Source organism: Delphinus delphis, chromosome 3 (assembly GCF_949987515.2).
Source record: "Delphinus delphis chromosome 3, mDelDel1.2, whole genome shotgun sequence".
NCBI classification, from domain to species: Eukaryota; Metazoa; Chordata; class Mammalia; order Artiodactyla; family Delphinidae; genus Delphinus; species Delphinus delphis.
In genome coordinates this window covers 75,533,829-75,557,124 of record NC_082685.1, presented here as the reverse complement: position 1 = coordinate 75,557,124, position 23,296 = coordinate 75,533,829, and positions in this window count along the sequence as shown.

Below are 23,296 nucleotides of genomic sequence, written 5' to 3'. Positions count from 1 at the left end.
AAGAATTAGCTCCGTGACCGCGCGCAGTAACAAAGACCAAATGCAGCCAAAAATTAATTAGTTAATTAATGTAAAATTTTTTTAAATAAAAATTTTAAAAAAGAATTAGCTGGGTGAGTGCACACAGCAGTCTCAGCATCTGATGTACTTGATCAGCTTGTGTACTTGTTTCAGGCCTACAAAGGAGAGGTTGTACCGATTAAAAGTTGAATTCACGGCTGGTCTGTTTCAGCGGCTTTCTTGCTCTAGAAGGCAGGGACCTGTGTCCTGTGTCTTGTACTTGGTATTTCTACTCGTCATCAAGAATACTGTTTTACGCTAGACACTAAACATTTGTTGAAATGCGGTTTTTAAATTGTCCGAGGCCACTAAGATCAAAGTAAGAGAGCTGAGATTTCATGTATGAGGGGAAAAGTAAGCCACAGAAAGATAACTACCTTGCCCAACTTTTTACAGCTCTGGAAAACAGCAATATAGCCCGCAGTTTTTTAAAAGCCAGAATGAACTTTACGTCAGAATGAAAGTGGCACTACTTCTTGCCCTATATCGGTGCTGATTGTTTTCATTTAATACTTTGTTACTTCTACCAACATTCATCGTTTTAAACAAAAATATTAAGTTTTTACCAGTCATATGAGCTAAGTTTTGCAATCATAATTATCTTGATTCTAGAGCTATGAAAGTTTAAATAAAAAACAAAGTAGATTTATCACTAACAGTAATAGAGCCCGTGAGCCATGGCCGCTGAGCCTGCGCGTCCGGAGCCTGTGCTCCACAACAGGAGAGGCCACAACAGTGAGAGGCCCGCGTTCCGCAAAAACAAACAAACAAAAACAAAAAGTTCAAACCAGAGATTCCTTATAAAAGTTCAAGCAATACAGATTTAAAGGATCCTATATGGTTAGTCACTACTCTTGATAGACTTATACAAATAATCAGGTCAAGTTTATTAAATCTAGACTTACTTTGCAAACAAATTAGTCTTAATTCGGCTATCTTTGTTAACAATTAGGGTGAGATTTTACAGAGAATAGTTACGTTTCAATTACATTATAATACATACTTGTAGATATTAGATTTTTTTGCTATTAACTTTCCTTGAGGTTTTGTAATTTACCTAAAAACTAGACTGAATTTTTTTTTAGTTTTCTCCAATATCTGGCTACAACTCTCTAAACTAACTTTTCCAATTTCTTCCCATCCATTTGACTTGGAATCACTGAGACCTAAAACTTTTCCTGAAGCCCTGCAAACTGAAGCTAAACGACTTGATATAAACTTCAGAGAAGTTGCCACAACAGCTTATATTTAAATAATCCTTGTGCCTGTTACTGTATGTCACTCAGAAAGTTTACCTGAACACCCAATGACATCATCAGAGACGTTTCAAACTGCAAAAGATGCTTGGACACTGATATCTAGAAATTCTCTTGACTGACTGCCCCTGGGCTAAAAAACTGGTTTATAATCTGCTCCAATTCTTAACCTATGTTTTTCTTTTGTTTCCATAGAAGTGCCTCTTATTAAATATCCAATTCCTTGCACCATAGATCTGGCTTTGGGAGCCCAGATGCATTACTGAAATGAGATAACTGTTTAAATGACCTGTTCTCAGAACTAAGAAACTGGTTCAATGAAATGGAGGACTCTGCTAACCTGTTCTCTCTCTCCACTGTCACCAGCTCAGATTTGACTATGTGAAACTTCCAGGAAGTTTCAGAGGAGGGAACTGTTGGAGCCCAGAGTAGGTTATGCAAAGTGTGCCTCAAGGGCATATTGATTATTTTGAATTAAAATTACTTAAGAAACAGCCAACACAAGAGGGACACTCTGACCTTCCTGTCTCCCTGAAGGCAGGAAATCAGTGTTTCATGTGAAAGGTGCACCCCTGCATCTAGAGGTAGAAGGACACCCTTGTTGTCAAAGATAAGGAATTCCAGCCTAGAAGCCTGTGTAAACAAACATTGTTACTTCTTTAATTTACTACCTCAAGCCAAAACTCTGTTTAGATTCTTCACTAATAGGGCATTCAAAACCTACACTTCATTGTCCTGCCAATTCCTCACAAAGTCACCTAGCAAGTATAAAAAATGCCTGCTTTGGCCACTTCCCATGTCTCATTTCTCTGAGACCTCCATGCACATGAATTAAAATTGTTTCTTTTTCTCTGTTAATCTGTCTGTGTCAATTATATTATTAGTCCAGCCACAAAAATTCAAGAGGGGTAGAGGGGGAAATATCCCCCTCCCCAACTGGTTCTTTTTGGCTGGGCCTGAGATTTAAATCGACATAAGACAGATCAAAAGGAGAAAAGAATACAAATTTTTTTAATGCAAGCTTTTTGTCACACGAGACCCTTCATAAGGAATAAGATCCAAAGATATTATGACACCAACTTGTTTTTATATTAGGTTGAACGAAGAGGCAGTCGTGGAAAAGTGACTCAACAATGTGGGCAAGCTAAAGGAAGATAGGAATTATTTTAACAAAGTCTGTTTGGATGATAGCATTCTCTTGATCTTAACTTCCTGTCCTTGATGATTAGAATGTACCTTCCTTCTGGTATAGGGAGGATATCTTTCACATAGGAATTTCACTTCCTGCTTTTAGGGGAAAAAAAGTAAAGTCAGAGTGGTTTTCTTCTATCTGCAGTTTTTCACATGGCTTTAACTCAAAGGAGTCAATATGCCAGAGAGGCATATATTTGGGGAAGCATGTTCTGAACTCATCCCCTTCCTCTATCTTCAAAGCCAGTAATGGCAGGTTTTGAGTCCCTTTCGTGGTTTGACTCTCTCCTGCCTCTTCTTCCGTAGTCACATCTCTCTGACTCACTCTCTGCCTTCCTTTTCCACTTCCTTTTCCACCTAGATAATCCAGGATAATCTCCCTATTTTAAAGTCAACTGATTAACTGCTTAATTCTATCTGCAACCTTAATTCCCTTTTGCTCTGTAAAGTAACATAGTCTCAGGCATAACACCAGGGAGTGCAGAACTTGAGGGCCAAAATCTTACCTTCCATATCTGCACATCTAAATCTATGGATGCAATTCATACAAACTTCACGTGAAAAAGAAAAAGGAAAAACATATACCCGAAGTATTACTGATACTTACACCAAGGTACTGGGATTAGAAGTCTCTGTGTGAGTGTGATTTTCCTCTATCTTACAAATGTTCTGCACAATGACCATGTAAACCACATTTTCAGAAAGAAGAATTCAGAACATTAACAACTAGATATCAGAATATTAAATGGTATGATTAATGGCAAGTAATATAAAGTGGAAGATGGTTTCTATTAATTTCATTCCTTGTTTTCCTTAGGCTACCTTTCCTTAAGACTGTATTTTTGGGTCTTTTTTATGTGAATTAGTAGTGAGTCTAGTGATTCTTTTATTTAATGCAAGTTCCCTAAGTACATGTGTCATGATTATTTTGACATAAATTGTTCTTAAGTGACCCAGTTGATGATAGGGAGGTGATTGCGTTTCCCTCACCCCCAAGTCACTGGACCCTTTGGTTTTCCTCAAGGATCTACTCTAATTTTTATGTTTCCTGACTGTGCAGTTATGCTTTCATATTTTCTAAAAATTCTAGGTTTACTTAACTTGGAAATTTATTATCCCTTATCTACACATACAACTTGGATCCTCTGCTCACAGGATTTTTTTTTTTAAAGTATCTTGTTTGCTTAGATTTGTTTGTTTTACCAATTAGTTTTGGAGACACTCATTTTTACATTTTGAATTAAATATCCCTGCATAGAGTTAAATAATTAAAATTTATAAATCCAATTCAGATGACTGGCAAATTTTTTAACTTAACTATTTTTATGGCCAAGAATTACCTCAATTATTAGAAACAACTGAGTTTTAGAGCAGGAAGGGAATGTGAAGATCATCTAACACGGTGCTTTTCCAGCCTGTCTTACATGGGAATCAGAGGAAGAGCCCCACCCAAAGCCAATTAAATCAGAGCCTGGAAAGAAAGAGGGAACCCCAGGCATCAGTATTCTTCTTGCAGCTTGAGTTGAAAACCACTGATCCTAAGATCCAGCTTTTTACAGATGAGGAAGCTGAGGCCCAAAGAGGGGAAATGGCCAGGTAGAAAGTTTAAAACTCCTGACTTCTAACCTAGTGAGTTTTCCCCTGACCTTGTTGTTCTCAGTCTTTGCGGTGTCAGGGAACAGAATTCTCCACCCTAAAATGTCTCTTTAGCATGCAGATGATTTCAAGCTGAAAAAATGATCAAGGCCCAAGACTCAGGAAGAAACTTTGACTTTCCCCCTAACTGCCTAAAAGAATGTAGGTAGGGCTTCCCTGGTGGCGCAGTGGTTGAGAGTCCGCCTGCCAATGCAGGGGACACGTGTTCGTGCCCCGGTCTGGGAAGATCCCACATGCCGCGGAGCGGCTGGGCCCATGAGCCATGGCCGCTGAGCCTGCGCGTTCGGAGCCTGTGCTCTGCAACGGGAGAGGCCACAACAGCGAGAAGCCCGCGTACCGCAAAAAAAAAAAAAAAAGAATGTAGGTAGGTGACCTGTTCCAGTTACAGATAACTAGGAGACAGGAAAGTCTGTTTGCTAGAATTTCTCTGTGTCCCATTGACTCTGCATGGCCCGGCAAACATTTGTCTGCCAAACATTTGCTTTTCTACCTAGAAGTCAATTTCCTTCTCCCCTTAGAAACCCCAAACCGCCACCTCCAACACGCTCCGTTATGTTCAGCTGAAAATGGTACTTAAGGTGAGGGTTTCAGCCATTTTGGCAAGTTACTCAGTTTTCCTGAGTCTCTCTCATGTATACGTGTTATTAAACTTTCGTTCGATTTTTTTTTTTTTTTTTTTTTTTTTTGCGGTACGCAGGCCTCTCACTGCTGTGGCCTCTCCCGCCGCGGAGCAGGGGCTCCGGACGCGCAGGCTCAGCGGCCATGGCTCACGGGCCCAGCCACTCCGCGGCATGTGGGATCCTCCCAAACCGGGACACGAACCCGTGTCCTCTGCATCGGCAGGCGGACTCTCAACCACTGCGCCACAAGGGAAGCCCTCGTTCGATTTTTCTCCTGTTGATGTGCTCGTGTCAATCTTAGACCAGCCTGAAGAACCTGGAGGGTAGAGGAAAATCTCTTCCTCCCGGACAGGGATGCTTAGAACCCTCTTTAGAACATTCATAATTACTTGATAAAGCCCAAAGTTCTACCTCCAGCCTAATGAAGCAGAATCGGTCACTCCCTAGGTAGTTCAGATGAGCACCAAAGTTGAGAATCATTGCATCTTACCTAAAGTGGTGATTTTTCTCATAGGAAAAGAACATAACATAATCATAATTTCTCTCCTCTATCTTTTAAAATTGTCAGTCTATGCTTTTGTTGGCAGATATATATATATTTTTTAATATACTACAATCCTATTTAAGGGGACATTTTCACCACAACAATAATTTGTTACCACTGTTGAGGAGGGAGAAATTTTCTCTACCCCTCTTGAGTTCTTGTGACTGGACTAATAATAAAATTGACACAAGATAGGTTAACAGGAGAAAAACAAACAATTTTAATTAATGCTTATGGAGGTCTCATTGAAACAGGATCTAGGTAGTGACCAAAGCATACAGCTTTTATACTTTTGAGATGAAGAAACAATAAATTTGTGAGGAATTAAGAGGACAAAGAAACTTGGGCTTTGGGTGCTTAATTAGTGAAGAACCTAAACATTTTGTCCTTGGGGTAGTAAATTAAAGTAGTAACAATGTTTGTTTATATAGGCTTCTCCACCCTAAATTCCCTATCTCTGGTGATAAGCGTGGTCCTTCTACCTCCAGATGCAGGGAATGCACCTTCCATATGAGAAATTTATTTTCTGCTTTCAGGGACACCCTGAAATGACATCCTGTATGTTAAACAGTCTCTCTAAGGGGATAAAAAATATCTCAACCTTGAAATTCCTTGAGGAAAAACACCTCCTGATAGCTTTGAGCTGCAGGGCATCTTGATCTAACAAGTCATCTGTTGGCAATACCTCATTTGAGCCAATAACTAAAAGGCATATGCCCCAACCCTAGTTCTCCTTTTAATTCTCTCTGTGTTTTGAATTGAAGTATAGAGGGAAATATGAACTTTGCTTAAAAGCAACCTGGCAATTATGTTCTGCTCTTCATCCTCAAATATCCTTGAGGGAAAATGTTGCAAAAGTAATTATTAAATAACGTTTAGTTTTCAAAGTTGAAGTTCCAAAACCAGTATATAGAGTCACAATCCTTGAGCAGAGAGAGGGGACAGGTTTTGTTCATCTTCCTTACTCAAAGCAACAACCCTGTATGTGAGCTCCTATAGCAACCTGCTAGGACCTTAAACTCAAGACCTGTGCCTTTCATCACCTTATTCTTGATGTAGTGAGCCCATCCATTAACAAGGAGCTTCAAAATGGTGCTAGAATTCATCCTGAGGTGAAAATGAGAAAGGAAGGGTGCAGGGCACAACCTTTAAAAGAATGACATAGCCAGAGGATACGACATAAACTGGTTAGAATCAAATTGGTCTAAGATGGCGGACAAGCTGACTTCCACTAGACCTTGAGCCTCGTTTTACGCTCATTTTAATACATTAGCATATGCTAAATGACACATCCACAGGCACCATGACAGTTCCGAGGTTGACCATAAAAGGCAGTAAAGTGGGCGGTGGCCCAATTCCTGGAAATCCCCACCGCTTCCCCAGAATAGTTGCAATAATCCTCTCACTCATTAGCCTATGAAATTACCCAGCCCTATAGAAACTGACAACCCTGTACCCTGGTGCTTCTCTTGCCTTCTAGGATGGCCCACACTCTGTGGAGTGTGTTTCTCCCATGGCTTCTCTCACCTTCCAAGATGGCCCACTCTGTCTATGGAGTGTGTATGTCCCTGAATAAACCTTTCACTTTACTATGGCTCACTCTTGAATTCTTTCCTGCGAGAAGCCAAGAACCCACATGTGGCAGCTGACTCACCTGAGACCTGGGAAGTGACCATCCTCTCCAGCCCCACTTTCTTTCCTGCAACAAAAAATGGAAACACAGGGGCTTCCCTGGTGGCGCAGTGGTTGAGAGTCCGCTTGCCGATGCAGGGGACACGGGTTCGTGCCCCGGTCCGAGAAGATCCCACGTGCCGCGGAGCGGCTGGGCCCGTGAGCCATGGCCACTGAGCCTGCGCGTCTGGAGCCTGTGCTTCGCAACGGGAGAGGCCACAACAGTGAGAGGTCTGCGTACCGCAAAAAAAAAAAAAATAAAAGCATGGAAACACAAATCATCATCATGGAATTATGGAATTCTAGAACCGCTGGGCTCCTCAGAGATGACCTTGTATAATCTATTTATTTTATAGCTAAGAAAACTGAGGACCACACATTTTAAGTTACTAATGAAAGACCTGTCAGCAAGGCAGTACTAGATAGAGCCGAGTCCTTACTTCCTTTCATATGTTTTCTTAAAGGTACTGTAGGGGAACAAAATCTGCCACCCCAAGATGTCTCTTTGGCATGTGGATTATTTCCAAGCTGAAAACAATGAAAATCCAAAAGAATCAGGAAGAAATTTTGACATTTCCCTTAACTGCCTAAAGAACACAGAGGACCTATTCCAAGAAGGAAACTACCACTGTAGATAACTATAGTGTGAACTAGGTGTAGTAGACAGGGAGGAATCTAGCAAAGTCGACTTATTAAAATTCCTCTCTGTGCTATCATCAGAAGACCACAAATAACAAATGCTGGAGAGGGTGTGGAGAAAAGGGAACATTTTTACACTGTTGGTGGGAATGTAAATTGGGGCAGCTACCATGAAAAACAGTCTGGAGTTTCCTCAAAAAACTAAAAATAGAACTACCATATGATCCAGCAATTTCACTCCTGGGTATATATCCGAATAAAAGGAAAACATCAATTCAAAAAGATATATGCACACCAATGCTCATAGCAGCATTATTTACAATTGCCAAAATATGCAAGCAACCTAAGTGACCATCAACAGATGAATGAATAAAGAAGATGTGGTACACACACATACACACACACAAATTGCTCTCTGTGTCACACTGTCTCTGCCTGGCCCAGCAAACCTTTGGGGGATTAGTGATGGGAGTAACTGAGTGATAATGCTGTCATCAATTGAGATAGGGAAGACTGGGGTGATGAACACGTTTGGGGGAGACGGGTATCAAAACAGGGTGCCAAAAATGCTGTTTTGTCCATGCCATGTTTCAAGTACCAACATTGAAATTAATATAGAAATATCAAGTATGCAGCTGGATATAAGAATCTGGACTATGAGGGAGAAGACAGGGATAGAAACATTAAATATGCTTCTTTTCCTTCCAGTTTTATTGAGATATAATTGACTTACAGCACTGTGTAAGTTTAAGGTATAATGATTTCACTTACATCATGAAATGATTATCACAGTAAGTTTAGTGAACATTCATCATCTCATATAGATATAAAATTAAAGAAACAGAAAAAATTATTTTCTTGTGATGAGAACTCAGGGTTTATTCTCAACAACTTTCATATACAATATACAGCAGTGTTAATTATATTCATCATGTTACTAAATGTGCTTTTGATTTAAAAAAAAAAAGATTCAGCTATACCCTAGAAATACCAGGGGTTTGGGGAACGGCAAATAAAACAAGCCATCACTGTACTATATGTCGCTTTTACTATAACCAGCTCCATAGATCTTTTCCAATCCCTTTGATTATATTATATTATATATTTTCAAGAGGCCTGGAACATGAAGGTGACCATTGATGCTTCTATATCTGTTTTTATTTTATTGTTCAGGAGTAGGGCTGGTAGTGAAAGGAATGGAGAACACATGAACAGGGAAAAATCTGATATTTCTCAAAACAAATGTAAATCATTGAAATAGCATATATATGACTTAACAGAACTAGAATTCTAAAATAAATATCTTTTGAATTTCATTATAATACTAAGCTCAAAATTTCTGCAAAGATGAATGTGCTATAGCCTTGCCACTGACATACCCCTTTGAACAGTTCAAATACAGTAGCATTATATTGAATTCCATGCTGAAGCAGATGATACTATAGCAAAGCCCTGGTGTTATTTCTGAAATTATAACTTACATTTACATAGTACTTTACAATTTATAAAGTCTTTTTACCAACATTATTTCATTTTGCTTTTCCCTACAGCCTTACAAAGTAAATAAGATGTTTACTTTTATTTCTATTTGCCAGATAAGGAAAAATGCCAGCCTCTGAAAATGAAATGGTTTGTCTAAATTAAAATGGCTATTTTAAATTTATTTATTTATTTTTGGCTGCGTTGGATCTTCGCTGCTGCACACAGGCTTTCTCTAGTTGCCATGAGTGGGGGCTACTCATCGTTGTAGTGGGCGGGCTTCTCATTGTGGTGGCTTCTCTTGCTGCAGAGCACAGGCTCTAGGCGTGCGGGCTTCAGTAGTTGTGGCACGTGGTCTCAGTAATTGTGGCACAGGGGCTTAGCTGCTCCGCAGCATGTGGGATCTTCCTAGACCAGGGATCGAAAAAATAGCTATTTTAAGTGACAAGACTGTGTTCAGAAACCAGATCTTCTAACTCTGAGGCTGTTTCTTTCTGTGATACCATAAAACTTCTTTAATTTTTTCTACACTGTTGAGTGGATATTTATTAATCGTTTCCCCAATTTCATAATAAACAAAATTGAGATAACTTAGAGTGAAATGAATGTCTTTACACCATGAAATTATATCAGAAAGACCTAGGATTAGAACCTACATTTCCTAAGTTGCTGTTTCTTAACTAATCCATTAAACATTCACTGATGATTCAGCTAGAGATGTTTACCACTGTAAATCATTTCTACTACATAAATGCCTTGAGCTAAAACCTATGAGCAAAATATGCCTGGCAATAATACAATTTCTTACCACTTTTACTACATTTTTTTCAAGTTTTCAGAGATAATTCATGTTTTTAAAACTCTCTTGAAGGAGGAAGTTTAAAAATCACAAACTTGCTGAAGCAGTTGTGGCTGTGACCAAAAAAAAAAAAGAGGAAGTTTAAGAAAAAATGTACAAATAAATGTTAGAATATCAGGTGTTAGGATGCTTGAGTGGACTCATTGTGGCAGTCACATATGGGAAATCTGACGTTTCATATGTTCCATTTTGAGACCTGTTATACACAAAGCCCCTATTCAATGAAAATCACATTATATGGGCATATCATGGATGACTTTTTGTAGTTTATTTTAGAAAAGATGTGAATACCGTTTAAGACTAGCCCAGAAAATCGTAAGTTGAAATTTTCTCCTCTAAGTATCATGTTTCTCTTCTAAAATATCTCTCCTTTTTTGTACAAAATCATTGTCAAATAATAGCTTTTGAGTACAAACTCCAGAATTAGAACTCAATACGGTAACATCTTAGATGACAAGAATTAATTTTGGTCTGAGACATATGGTTTTATTCACAATGACTTGCTACTTGCCCTGGAAGTACTCCTATACTAAAAACACATACATTGACCCACACCTGTTACATAAAACAGGCCAATAGTTGAAGACCAAAAAAATTCATATTTTTCTATACATATATTTAGCAAAACCAAAATTATTCTAAGACAATATAATCCAATGATGTGAAACATCAGTGGTGTATATAATCCAAAATAGTCCATAATTTCCAAAAAGGAATTTAGGACATGCATTTTAGTAAGACATGGATATTTGACATCCTGAGAATTCACAACTCCTTAAAGAGATTAGGTTGTATTATGAATACTGAAGATCTAACTAGACAGGAGCTAGGGTTTTTAAAATTTTTTTTGGCTGCACAGCCTGCAGGATCTTAGTTTCCCAGTTCCCCAGCCAGGGATCGAACCCATTCCCCCTTCAGTGGAAGCATGGAGTTTTAACCACTGGACCACCAGGGAAGTCCTAGGAGCGAGGTTTTATATTCTGGCTCTTAACTACAATATTGTCAAACCAAAAATCATGATGAATTATCTAAAATAGTCTGAAATCAGTCCTGCTCTAGGTAACCCATGAAGGCTAGCCAACACGCTTCTAGCTCTTAACCCAGTTTCCTGCCCCCATATCCCAAAGTCCTCTTCCCAAAGACAGAAACTGTTGATTCCCTGCCTGGCCCCATGCTTTGCAAACAGCGCTGTCTTTCCTTCAGTGGGACAGTTCAAAAGTTCTTTTTTATTATGCTTTTCTGTATTTTCTAAATTCTCTATATAAGCAAGTTTAAAAATCAGTTTTTAAGAAGCAATAAAAATATTTTTAAGGGATTTAAGGATTATGAGTTCAATATGCAAGTGATTCAGTAATAAGTGATACCTGGTCTTGCCCTTTGTTACATCCTAGTTCTGATTCCCAATAATGATCACCATTCTCAGACCCTAGGCCTTCCTGGTTGGGAACTCTATTTCCTTCCCTCCACTATCACAGAGGGCTTAGAGACCTTCACTGAGACTGCTTCTTGCCACTCTCATTCCTCAAACCCATTAACTGCTGGCTTATTTCCCTCTTACTGCTTGCTATAACATCACTTTCAGGTCACTCCTTTTACATCTGGTTAAGCCTTCCTGATGGTGACCACTTCTCTGGCTCACCACTATTATCTGTTGTCGTATCTCCTAGAGATTAAGTTCTGTTAAGTCTTGGGGAGGTAACAAACAGATGGCCCATAGGGCAAATTTGGCCCACTAACAGTTGGTTTGGCATTATCAGTATTTGAAATTTTAAAAGGTGAATGTCTTTAGACCAAAAATATGTTCTCTGGTTTGCCACAGTCTCCAGCACTCCCTATTGTATTACACCAGCCCCTTTATTAATTTGTTTAACTGCCTGAGACTTGAAGTTATTTGAGTTAGACCTCTAGAGAGAGAGCCCCTCCAACAACCATTTTTTTTAAGATTTTTTTTTTTTAACAGAATCTTTTTTAAAATTTCATTTATTTTGGGCCGTGTTGGGTCTTCATTGCTGTGCACGGGCTTTCTCTAGTTGCGGCAAGTGGGGGCTACTCCTTGTTGCTGTGCATGGGCTTCTTACTGCAGTGGCTTCTCTTGTTGTGGAGCACGGGCTCTAGGTGCACAGGCTTCAGTAGTTGTGATGCGCAGGCTCAGTAGTTGTGGCTCGTGGGTTCTAGAGCACAAGCTCAGTAGCTGTGGTGCAAGGGCTTAGTTGCTCCGTCACATGTGGGAACTTCCTGGACCAGGGATCGAACCCGTATCCCCTGCATTGGCAGGCAGATTCTTAACCACTGCACCACCAGGGAAGTCCCTCTCCAACAACATAACAGAGCTCTCATCATCATCCCAGCTGGGTTCTATTTACCCAGTACCTCAAAAGAATGTCTAATTCCAAGTCTCAGTTTCTCTTAGTCTTTCTGGCTCCATTGATACAACAAGTCCATTGTTTGAAACGACAACACCATCTCAGATGCCAAGAAAGTAGGGGATGGAAGGGGTGACATTTGAATGCTACTCTGGAATTATTGACTTGTACTGCAACCCTTGTACTACATACCTCCAAATTACAGATGCACTCTGAAAAAAATCTAAAAAGGAACTCAGCAGAAGAAGGAAGCAAAGAACAGCCCAGATATCCATGAAAATAAAAATTCTCACTACTGATGTGAGAATTAACCACACTTTTTGGTGAACTAAAAATGTCTATCACAAACACGGATGTTCCTTGCTCGGCCTCTCCATGTGTAGTAAGTCAGGGCTCCCTCCAGAAAGTGCCTTCAGACCTATGCCCACATCAGCTAAGTATTCATGCCTGCATTCCATGCAGCACGTTAGGAATTTGTGGAATGTTGTAAAGCATTTCGTATCCATCTGGGGAAGATTTGGAGGGGTAAAGAGTCAGGATAAGTGGAACAAAGAAGGAGAAGTCATAGATTCCATACGTATGCTAACACATATATATGGAATCTATGACTTCTCCTTCTTTGTTCCACTTATCCTGACTCTTTACCCCTCCAAATCTTCCCCAGATGGATACCTAGGGGTAAGATGGGAATAAAGACACAGACCTACTAGAGAAGAGACTTGAGGATATAGGGAGGGGGAAGGGTAAGCTGTGACAAAGCGAGAGAGTGGCATGGACATATATATACTACCAAACGTAAGGTAGATAGCTAGTGGGAAGCAGCCGCATAGCACAGGGAGATCAGCTCGGTGCTTTGTGACCACCTAGAGGGGTGGGATAGGGAGGGTTGGAGGGAGGGAGACACAAGAGGGAAAAGATATGGGAACATATGTATATGTATAACTGATTCACTTTGTTATAAAGCAGAAACTAACACACCATTGTAAAGCAATTATACTCCAATAAAAATATATATATAAAAAAAAAGGAGAAGTCAGAATGGCATAAGAAGCAAGCAAGCCTGAGTGGAAGTAAGGAGGAGGGAGAAAGGAAGGCAGGGAAGCAGGAAGGTAAATTAACAGTTTATTGAGCATGTACTAGGTACCAAGTGTGCTCCTTCCTTTTATACACATCATATTTAATATTCACGGCCCCTTAAGTTCAGAGAGTTAAGAACTTACTCAGGGTCACAAAGGCACAAAACAACAAACTTAGACTATAAAGCCAATTCTAACTCAAAAGTCCACTCCCTCTTCCTAACACCACAACTCTCTTAATGGTGATTTATTTTAACCAGTGCAGCAAGCAAGTCTTAAAAAACAAAATTCAACTGAGTACATTTGAAGATCTAATTGGCTTTATTAGGCCACTTAGGAATTGGGCAACATTCCATCTAGCAACTGGAAGGGAGCTTGGAGGGGTTGTATAGATGGGACAAGGAAGCTATTAGCAAAAGAAAGGATTAATTTGGGGCCAGGACATCTTTTGTCGGGGAGAAAGGAAAGGTGGAAGAGTTTTATCATGCAAATTGTCTATTTCCCCTGGGGTGGGGGGGATAAAGAGGGCCCACGTGGCAGATTACTTCATTGGTGCTAACCAGAAAATTCCAGACTGGTTGATTCAGCTTACATTTCTGGTGAAGATTGAAAAACTGCAATTAGGTTAGGTATTAAATCTAGATTTGGTACCATGGGCTTTAGTAAAGTGACGCCATTTGGGGCCTGTAGTTTTTCTCTTTAACAAGAGCTAACTCAATAGTGTTTTGGGAATGGGTTGAAAGACTAGGTAAATTAAACTTTCAAAACAATCCTGTGAGATAAGTATTGTTTTTTCCTTTTTTCACAGAGTCAGAAACTAAAGGTCAAAGAAGTAAAATAACATACGAAAAGCCAACCACTTTTGCAAACATCAGCAGTATTACTTGGTGTATGCCTTAGGCAGAAGGGTCCCCCATACTCTGTTCATGTTGCAAAGAGATGAGTTAGGTAGGGTCAAGGTGAAGGGGGATGTATAACAGGACTGTGCTTCGAGAGAGGGATCCCACCCCCTGTTGCTCTCTACAGGGCAAGATGGGAGTGGACTTAGAAGCAAGGGACATAAAGTCTGGGCTTGTGCGCTGAATGGTCTGAGCTTAGGTGCCATTTGTCTGTGAACACTAGCCGTTAGCTCCTGTGGGAAGTTGGCTTGTTGTGCAGCTCTTCCCATGGGGAGAAAGGAAATCACTGGTGCCGCAAGAAGTTGTTTGAGACACAGCCCCTTCCACTGGTGAGGGAAGCAGGGTCCCCTGCCCAAGCTAGTTCATCCAGGCAACCCAGAGAGAACTTCTACAGTCATTTATTGGACAATCCAACTTCTCTTTACTCATTCACCAAAAATAGTGGCAGAACAAGGACTTAAATCATGGTCTTTTGTTTTTAGAATCCGGGTCGAAGTTGGAAAGCTAACCCTGGTTGAGTGAAAACAACAGCCAGATCCAATGGCTATGGCAAGCTCAGAACTGTTTCACGACTTATTTGCGATTTCAAGTGTTCAAATGGCAGATGATAGTCAAATAGAAAAATGACAGCATTCTGGTTCCAAGTAATGGAATCACTCATAACATCCTAGACACAGCTAAGAGCTTGAGGAGGAAGACGTCTCCAACTGGGAGAGAAAGGGCACCTCACTGACTGACAAAGGAAGTCAGGAAACCATTTCCATTAAATTTATTGGTTGAATTAAAGGGCAGCCTCATAAATAACTGTACTCTCTATTCTTCACCACAAAGGTTCTTTATGATAGAATTTTCCGTATAGACAAATATAGAAGATCAAAGGACATTTCTACTTTAAGAGGGTTGGATCTGTCCTAATAATTTTTTTTTTTTTTTTGCGGTACGCGGCTCTCTCACTACTGTGGCCTCTCCCGTTGCGGAGCACAGGCTCTGGACACGCAGTCTCAGCGGCCATGGCTCACGGGCCCAGCCGCTCCGCGGCACGTGGGATCTTCCCGGACCGGGGCATGAACCCGTGTCCCCTGCATCGGCAGGCGGACTCTCAACCACTGCGCCACCAGGGAAGCCCTGTCCCACTAACTTATAATATCATTTTTGTTAGTAAAATGAAGTAGACTGTATGTAATGAGTCCTACTGTGAATATTTTTGTGAATAACTACCCCATGATTTTTTTAAATTTCCAATTAACTTTTTAACTATAATTAATTTTTAATACAGGTTTCCTTATAGTGTGTTTACAGTTTTCTCTATTATATTTTCATTTTATCTCTATAGTAGCTTTAGAGTAAAAGACTTGCATTTTTCTTTATTCTCTAAAAGGTGGAGAGATGTTTTGTTATATCATGTGATAAACCGTTCTTATTAAGCAAGTACTGGTCTGAGAATGCACCTGTGTTTATTCCTTTCTATTCTAAAACTGAACCAGAGATGACAGGCAAAAAATAAGAGGCTTTCTTTTTTTAATGAAGCTTTTTTTTTTTTAATAAGTAGCTCATTGATGAAGTGATATTACCTCCTTTCTGTCTGAGATCAAAATCAGGGCTTCAGAGAACAAATTGGTGGTTACCAGTGGGGAGAGAGAAGATGGGAGGGGCAATCAATATAGGTGTAGGGGATTAATTATTACAAACTATTCTGTGTAAAATAAGCTACAAGGACATATTGTACAACAGAGAGAATATAGCCAATATTTTATAATAACTATAAATGGAGTATAACCTTTAAAAATTGTGAACCACTGTATTGTACACCTGTAACTTATATAATGTTGTACATCAACGATACTTCGATAAAACAGTTTCTAAATCAGGGCTTCAGTGATCATTTACTCTTACATTTGCTCCTTGGAGGCATGGATCTGCGGATCAGATGACATATTGCTAAAGTACATGATTCACGGAAGTCATTTAAAGACAGAACATTCACCCTGTAAATAGATTTATTCTTTCTCTCTCTTCCTTTTATTTCCTTCCTTCTTCCTTCTTTGCTTCCTTCCTTTTTCCCCCTTTCCTTTAGCCTATAAGTTAACCCTTAAATAAACCTAATATTAATAATAAAATTATATTTTATGATAAAAGAACTGAGAATTTAAATATAAATATGAGAAAGTAACATTTTTCTTAATGATATTTTACAATATTTTACTTCCTGCATACAATTCACTATATTATTAATATAATATGTGCTTTGAACCTGTATATTGGTAGTTTTTGCGAGACCATTTCTTGGTACTTGGGTCAGTGGGTAGGTGGGTGCAGTGTGTCTTAGACTTAGCTTCGCCAAGGCATAGCCTGAAACCAGGATTTGAGTGCAGTTAGTTTACTTTGGAGGCGAATCTCAGAAGCAACAGTAGAGGAATGGGGAAGTGAGACAGGGAAAGGAAAAAGGAGCAGCAAAAATTATTATTATTATTAAGCAGATTACAGCTGTGGGCAACTGAGACTCAATCCTGCTGGATAACTCTGGCAGATAGGTAGAAATTGCTATTGAGTCATACCACCAAGAGCTAGGGCTCTCCCTGAGGGAGCAATAAGATATAAACATGGAATGAGGGAAGATAAGAAAGATCAGGTGACATTTGATTGGAACTATTAGTATTAGTAGAAACTCAATTTTTAGAAAGCATATATAGGTGTGTGTGTGTGTGTGTATATATATATATATATATATATATATATATATATATATATATATATATATGAGCACACATACACACCCACGCAGAGTGATGGCATATCTAGTGGGAGAGTGAGGTTTTGTCTGTGGGTTGACTGAACATTTTAAAGGAAAGGACCCATACCTGAGGGAGCTAAGACAGGTGGTAGTGACCTGAAATGATGTGAGAAATTCCCAAAGGGGAAACCCAGAGGGAAAGAGTTTTCTCTTTCTTTTTGGACAATATCCTTCTGGATCTCTTCTCTGCTATAAACTGGACATATTTTGCATCTTATTCAATAGGAAACTTGCCTAAGTCACTTTTCCCTTAATCAGTTCAAGAAAGCAAACTAACATTTACCATAAAATAAGCTTTTCTTCATTTTTATAAAATAAACATAAGGGACTAAGTATGCAAACTCAATATTTGATAAATAAGAGGGTTGTAGAAGTAAGAGGAGTAGCATTAAGTAGAAGATTTGACACTTTGTTTAAAAAACAGAGTGAGGTCAGCTGATTCATAGTGGCAGATAAGGTAATTCTTTTGGATCTTTTTGCTGAGGACAGCTATACCTCTGCAATAAATATAAAACATCTGCTCATGGACATCAGTGAGCTAAGAAGTCAATAAAGAGGTACTGGGTCAAGATGCAGGCTAGGACAGAACTACAGAAAATGAACCTGATATTTGGGAACACTTCTATTCTGGGTATGTATATCAGTTACTGAAAGAAGTTACTAAGAGTCTGAATATATTGATGTTCATAAATATATACTTGCTCTCCTTTCTCCTCTTATCTTCCTTAAAATACATTAAAATTACATAAATTAATAATTATAACAATGTTGGGTCTTTTGACATTTACAGATATATAGGTGAAATATGTATAATAATAACACAAAAACAGGGAAGGGGAATAAATCTATAAAGGAGTAATGTTTCTACATCTCACTGAAATTAAGTTAGTATACTTCTGAAGCTGATTGATGCTGATAAATAAAGAGGTATATGGTAAGCCCTAGCGTAATCACTCATGAAACAACCACCAAAATAGTGGAAAAAATCATTAATGAAGTTAAAATGCTACATTACAAAATATTCACTTAATGAAAAGAAAGAAATAAGGAGAAATAGAAGAACAAAACAGCATGATATATAGAAAACAAAAAAATCAAATGGCAGATGTAAATCCAACTATACCAATAATGGCATAAATGTGAATGGACTAAATCTAATCAAAGCTAGAGTGTCAAACTGGATTTTTAAAAAAACAAGATCCAGTTACATGATGACTACAGGAGATACATTCAAATATACAAAGAAGATTGAAAGTAAAAGGATAGCAAAAGCTAAATCATTTAAACATTTTCTCCTATGTTCAAAGCGATTCCCAAAACCCATCCCAGGTCCCTGAAAAAACTTTGGAACAGGGACTTCCCTGGTGGCACAGTGGTTGGGAATCTGCCTGGTAATTCAAGGGACACGGGTTTGAGCCCTGGTGTAGGAGGATCCCACATGCTGCGGAGCAGCTAAGCCCAGTGCGCCACAACTACTGAGCCCACGCACTGCAACCTGTGCTCTGCAACAAGAGAAGCCACCACAATGAGAAGCCCACACACTGCAATGAAGAGTAGCCTCCGCTCACCACAACTAGAGGAAGCCTGTGCACAGCAATGAAGACCCAACACAGTCAAAAAATAAATACATAAATAAATAAATAAGTAAAAATTTTTTTAAAATTTGGAACAAATACCCTTTGCCTATGGGAATTCTGATCACTTTTCAAAGTTCAGTTCAAGTTCATCCTCCTCTGTAAAGACTTTCCTGACCATTCCCAGAGCCTTCTCCCACATTGATGAATATCTCCAGTCAATATTGTTTGTACCATTTTTAGTAAAGAGTATTTCCAATGAATAAATTAGTATCTAAAAGCAAACAAAATTAACTTCCTTGATTTTTCCTGGGGCTCTGCCCATATCTCAGATCACTCTTTGCTGGTTCTGTACACCAGCCCCCCTTCCCCTTCCACAATGCTTTCAATTGGCCAGCACCTGCAGCACCTTTACCTCAATTTATACTACTGGGACTTAAGTAACTTCCCCTTTTTGTATACAAATTGAAAAATTATTTCTTTTGGGACATATAACAAGGCCTATTAAGCTTTATAAATATCATACTAGTTTATTCTGAGTAGTTCACTACCTCAATTTATTGGAAGTACTTAAGGTAAACTTAGTAGTATTATGTCTATGAGTATATATATATGAGTTGAGATTTTTTTGTCTTGGTAAGAAAAAATTATCAGACAATGCAGTAGATACTTCAGTACATCACCCAGATCTCCCCTTCAGGACCAATGCACTCATTTTCCCAATTGCCAGTGTGAGCCCTTACTGGGAATCGTCCTCAGCTGAACAGACCTGCCTTGCTCAAGGTTAGACACCCTTCTTAGGTGTCCATATGGGGATAAAAAGGCCCAGGCCCCAAACTCAGTTGAGCACAACTCAGAAGAACCATCCCAGACCCATTTTCCCATAAATTCCATAGGAGACCTCTGTTGCAACTACACTGAAGTTCACCTTTTCTCACTGCCCAATCCTGCTCCAGTGTTTTTCCCAAGAGTATTCCTGATAGATCTCTTAAATGCAAATCTTTGTCTCAGAGTTTCCCAAAGAACTGTCCTAAAACAAAGTCATGCTTGGCATATGTATCAGTTTCCTAGGGCTGCCATAACAAAGTACCATAAACTGAGTGCCTGAAACAACAGAAATTTATGATCTCACAGTTTTGGAGCTAGAAGTCTGAGATCAAGGCATTGGCAGGGCCGTGCTCCCTCTAAAAGCACTAGGGAAAGGTCCGTTCCAGGTCTTTCTCCTAGCTTCCAGTGGTTCTTAGTGGCAGCGTAACTCCAGTCTTCCCCTGGCATTTTCTCTGTGTCTCCATCTCTATGTCCAAATTTCCCCTTTTTATAAGGCCACAGTCATAATGGATTAGCGGTCACCCTAATGAGTTCATCTTAACTTGATCATCTGCAAAGACCCTATTTCCAAATAAAAGCATGTTCACAGATACTAGGGGTTAAGATTTCAACACTTTTGGGGGAAAATAAAATTCAACCTATAGCAGCATATTACAAGAATCAACATACAAAACATCCTCTTTATTTCAAAGGGCCTTTTTTTAAAATTTTAAATATATTTAATTATGTACTTATTTTTGGCTGCATTGGGTCTTCGTTGCTGCGTGGGTTTTCTCTAGTTGTGGAGATAGGGGGCTACTCTTCGTTGCAGTGCAAGGGCTTCTCATTGTGGTGGCTTCTCTTGTGGAACAGGGACTCTAGGCTGAAGCCTTCAGTAGTTGTGGTGCGTGGGCTCAGTAGTTGTGGCTCACGGGCTCTAGAGCGCAGACTCCATAGTTGTGGCGCACGGGCTTAGTTGCTCCGCAGCATGTGGGATCTTCCCGGACCAGGGCTCAAACCCGTGTACCCTGCATTGGCAGGCGGATTCTCAACCACTGTGCCACCAGGGAAGTCCCCAAAGGACCTTTTAAAAACACAAAACATAAAAACTTAGTCTAGGCAGTTTCATCCTCATCGGCCTGGGACTAACTGAGAGTCACAGTGCAACAACAGTACTTCTCTGACTTGGTTCAAACAACTTTGCAAGAACTCCAGCTCCTCAAGGTGTTCCCAGACTGTTTTGAGGTCCTCAGAGGGTGACTTTTTTTGTACTCTGTGGACTACTCTGTTTTTTCATATGTACAATAGTATCCATTATTTTTCTGAACTACTGCTTCACCTGATTGAGACCATGTAATCTGCCCTTGCTGATACCCAAAGCTCCTGACACTTTTCTCCTCAAAGTGTCACCACTGTTAGTGGATATTGAATCCATTCTTGTTTGCACAAACTACATGGTCTTAATAAATGCAGCCCTATGTGATTGGGCAAGTGCTTTCAGCACAACCTGCTTCTTCTCTTTTTTCCACTTCTTCCTCAGGAATGTCTTGGCTGATCTTGGACCTTTGTTCTTCTTTATTATATACATGTTAGAGTCAGCTTGTCAGTTACAAGAAAAAAGGTTATATTGAGGTTCGGATTAGAATGTCATTGAATCTATTGACTTTTTCATGTATTGCATCTTCCTGCCATGTGGGAAATTACCTTGATGCAATGGTGGCCACTAAGTATACTCCCTGGCAAGCTATCCCGGACATCATAGGGCAGAAGGGCTCAAGGCTAAATTAAAATGCTCAAATCACATGGGTTGTTAAACCACTTTAACACACAGTGAGAAACAGGAGAAAGAGAGGAGTAAGTTAATACACTTAGGATAGGATCCAAGCTGGGTGGAAGGGCCACAGTACCTGGCTCTGTTTCTCTCTCCACCACATGAGCCTTACTCACTGATGGTGTGGTTACAAGGCCCAGTGCTGAGGTCTGAGCAAAGCAGCCCAGACATTAGGTGCCTTGGACCAATGATACATAATTGCCCTATTGGAGAGACTCAGGGCCAAATACACTTGGTCACAGCTGTGGTTTTCAATTAGCCTATTGAACAATCTTGAGTTTTATTTGTGTTTACTGGGTAGAGAATACATGGGGCCAGAATGGATATCAAAAATGGATGGAAGTTGAATTAAGACCTCATGAATATTGAGTGCTTTCATATGCTATGCATACTTAGTGTATCCTAAATATTAAGTGCCTCTTGCATATTTAGTATATCATGAATATTTAGGTATTTAGTGATCCATGAGAATTAAGTATGTCCTGGTCCTTCCACCCTTTCCTATTTAACATACACGTGCACTACATACTAACTTCTTATTTATACTTAACACATCTAAAGAATTTTATTAATCTCACTTGTTTTCTTTTCTTTTGTAGCAGGATTTAATATTCTCAAACAATACAATACACTAACTATCCAAGAACATTGTACATTTTATTTGGTTTAATTTACTTAAATCTCCTTCAGTATCTTTCAGTGGTTTTTTTTTTCCCACTCCTTAAAGGACTTATACAACATTTTTAAATGATTTATTCCCAAGTACCTTATATCTTTTGTAGATATTATAAAGGATCTTATAAATCTTTAATGACACCTTTAGTGACACTCTCTAACCCTATTCAGGCAAAGCATTATAGTTGAAAGAGCATGATCTTTAGAGTCAGATAAAACCATGTTCTCTGCTTACTAGCTATGTGATCCTGGGCTTCTCAACCTCTTGGAAGGTCAATTTCCTCATTTATAAAATAAGGATAAAAATACCTAACCCACAGAGTTATTGTAAATTTTGAGACATTTTGTCATGTGGAGCTGTCCTGTGCATTGTAGGACGTTTAGCAGCATCCCTAACCTTTATCCACTGATACCAACAGCATACATCACCCACCGACCCCACCCCCCTTTTCAAAAAAATGAGAAAATATGTATAACATACACAGAACTAGTAAGTTCTCAAACATTGGTAGTTATTATTAATGAGCCATTCTGGGCATCTGGATAACCGAGTTTTTATATTTTACAAACTTAGAATCTCTTATTTTAATCAGATTTGACAAATATATTTCCAATATATGTTAAATATCTGCTTTCAAACAAAATACAGAACTAAACTGAACATTTTGTTGATCACTTGGAATCATCATTATGAATTATTATCATTTCAATAAAGGGGGAAGAAATATACACTTGAATGCCTGCAGTGTTATAGGCAATTTATGTCCATCATAAGATTTAATCCTCATAATAGCTCTTAGAAGCAGGCACTGTTATCCCTGTCTTATAAAGAAGGAAGCTGAATTGCAGAGAAATTAATTTCACTCATGCTAAATCACTGCTAAGTGACCAGGCCTGTCTGATTTCGAAGTCCATGTCCTATTTGCCACCCCAGACAGCCACATAATAAATCTGTCAAAATGAATAATGCATGTGAGTCTATTTGTCCTTAAATAGCCCAGATCACTGTATATTTGAGTTTGTGTGTCTTGTTTTGCTCTGCCATGGGCTTGTGCAGCAGAACCTGTTGATTCTGCAGGCCATCTTCTCTACAGCATCCTTCTCTATAGCCTACACCCCAGATTTGTTCCTTGCTAAGAGAACCCCTGATTCCTCAGGTCTAGGGTAGCCTTTAGATTTAAGGCAGACTAGACCCCTCCCCAGTGATCTTGTTTGGTGCCAATTATTGTCATTCCATTCCCCTTGCCAACAACTGGTTTAAGCATGGGCACGTGAAGTAACTTTGGCCAATGAGACATGACAGGA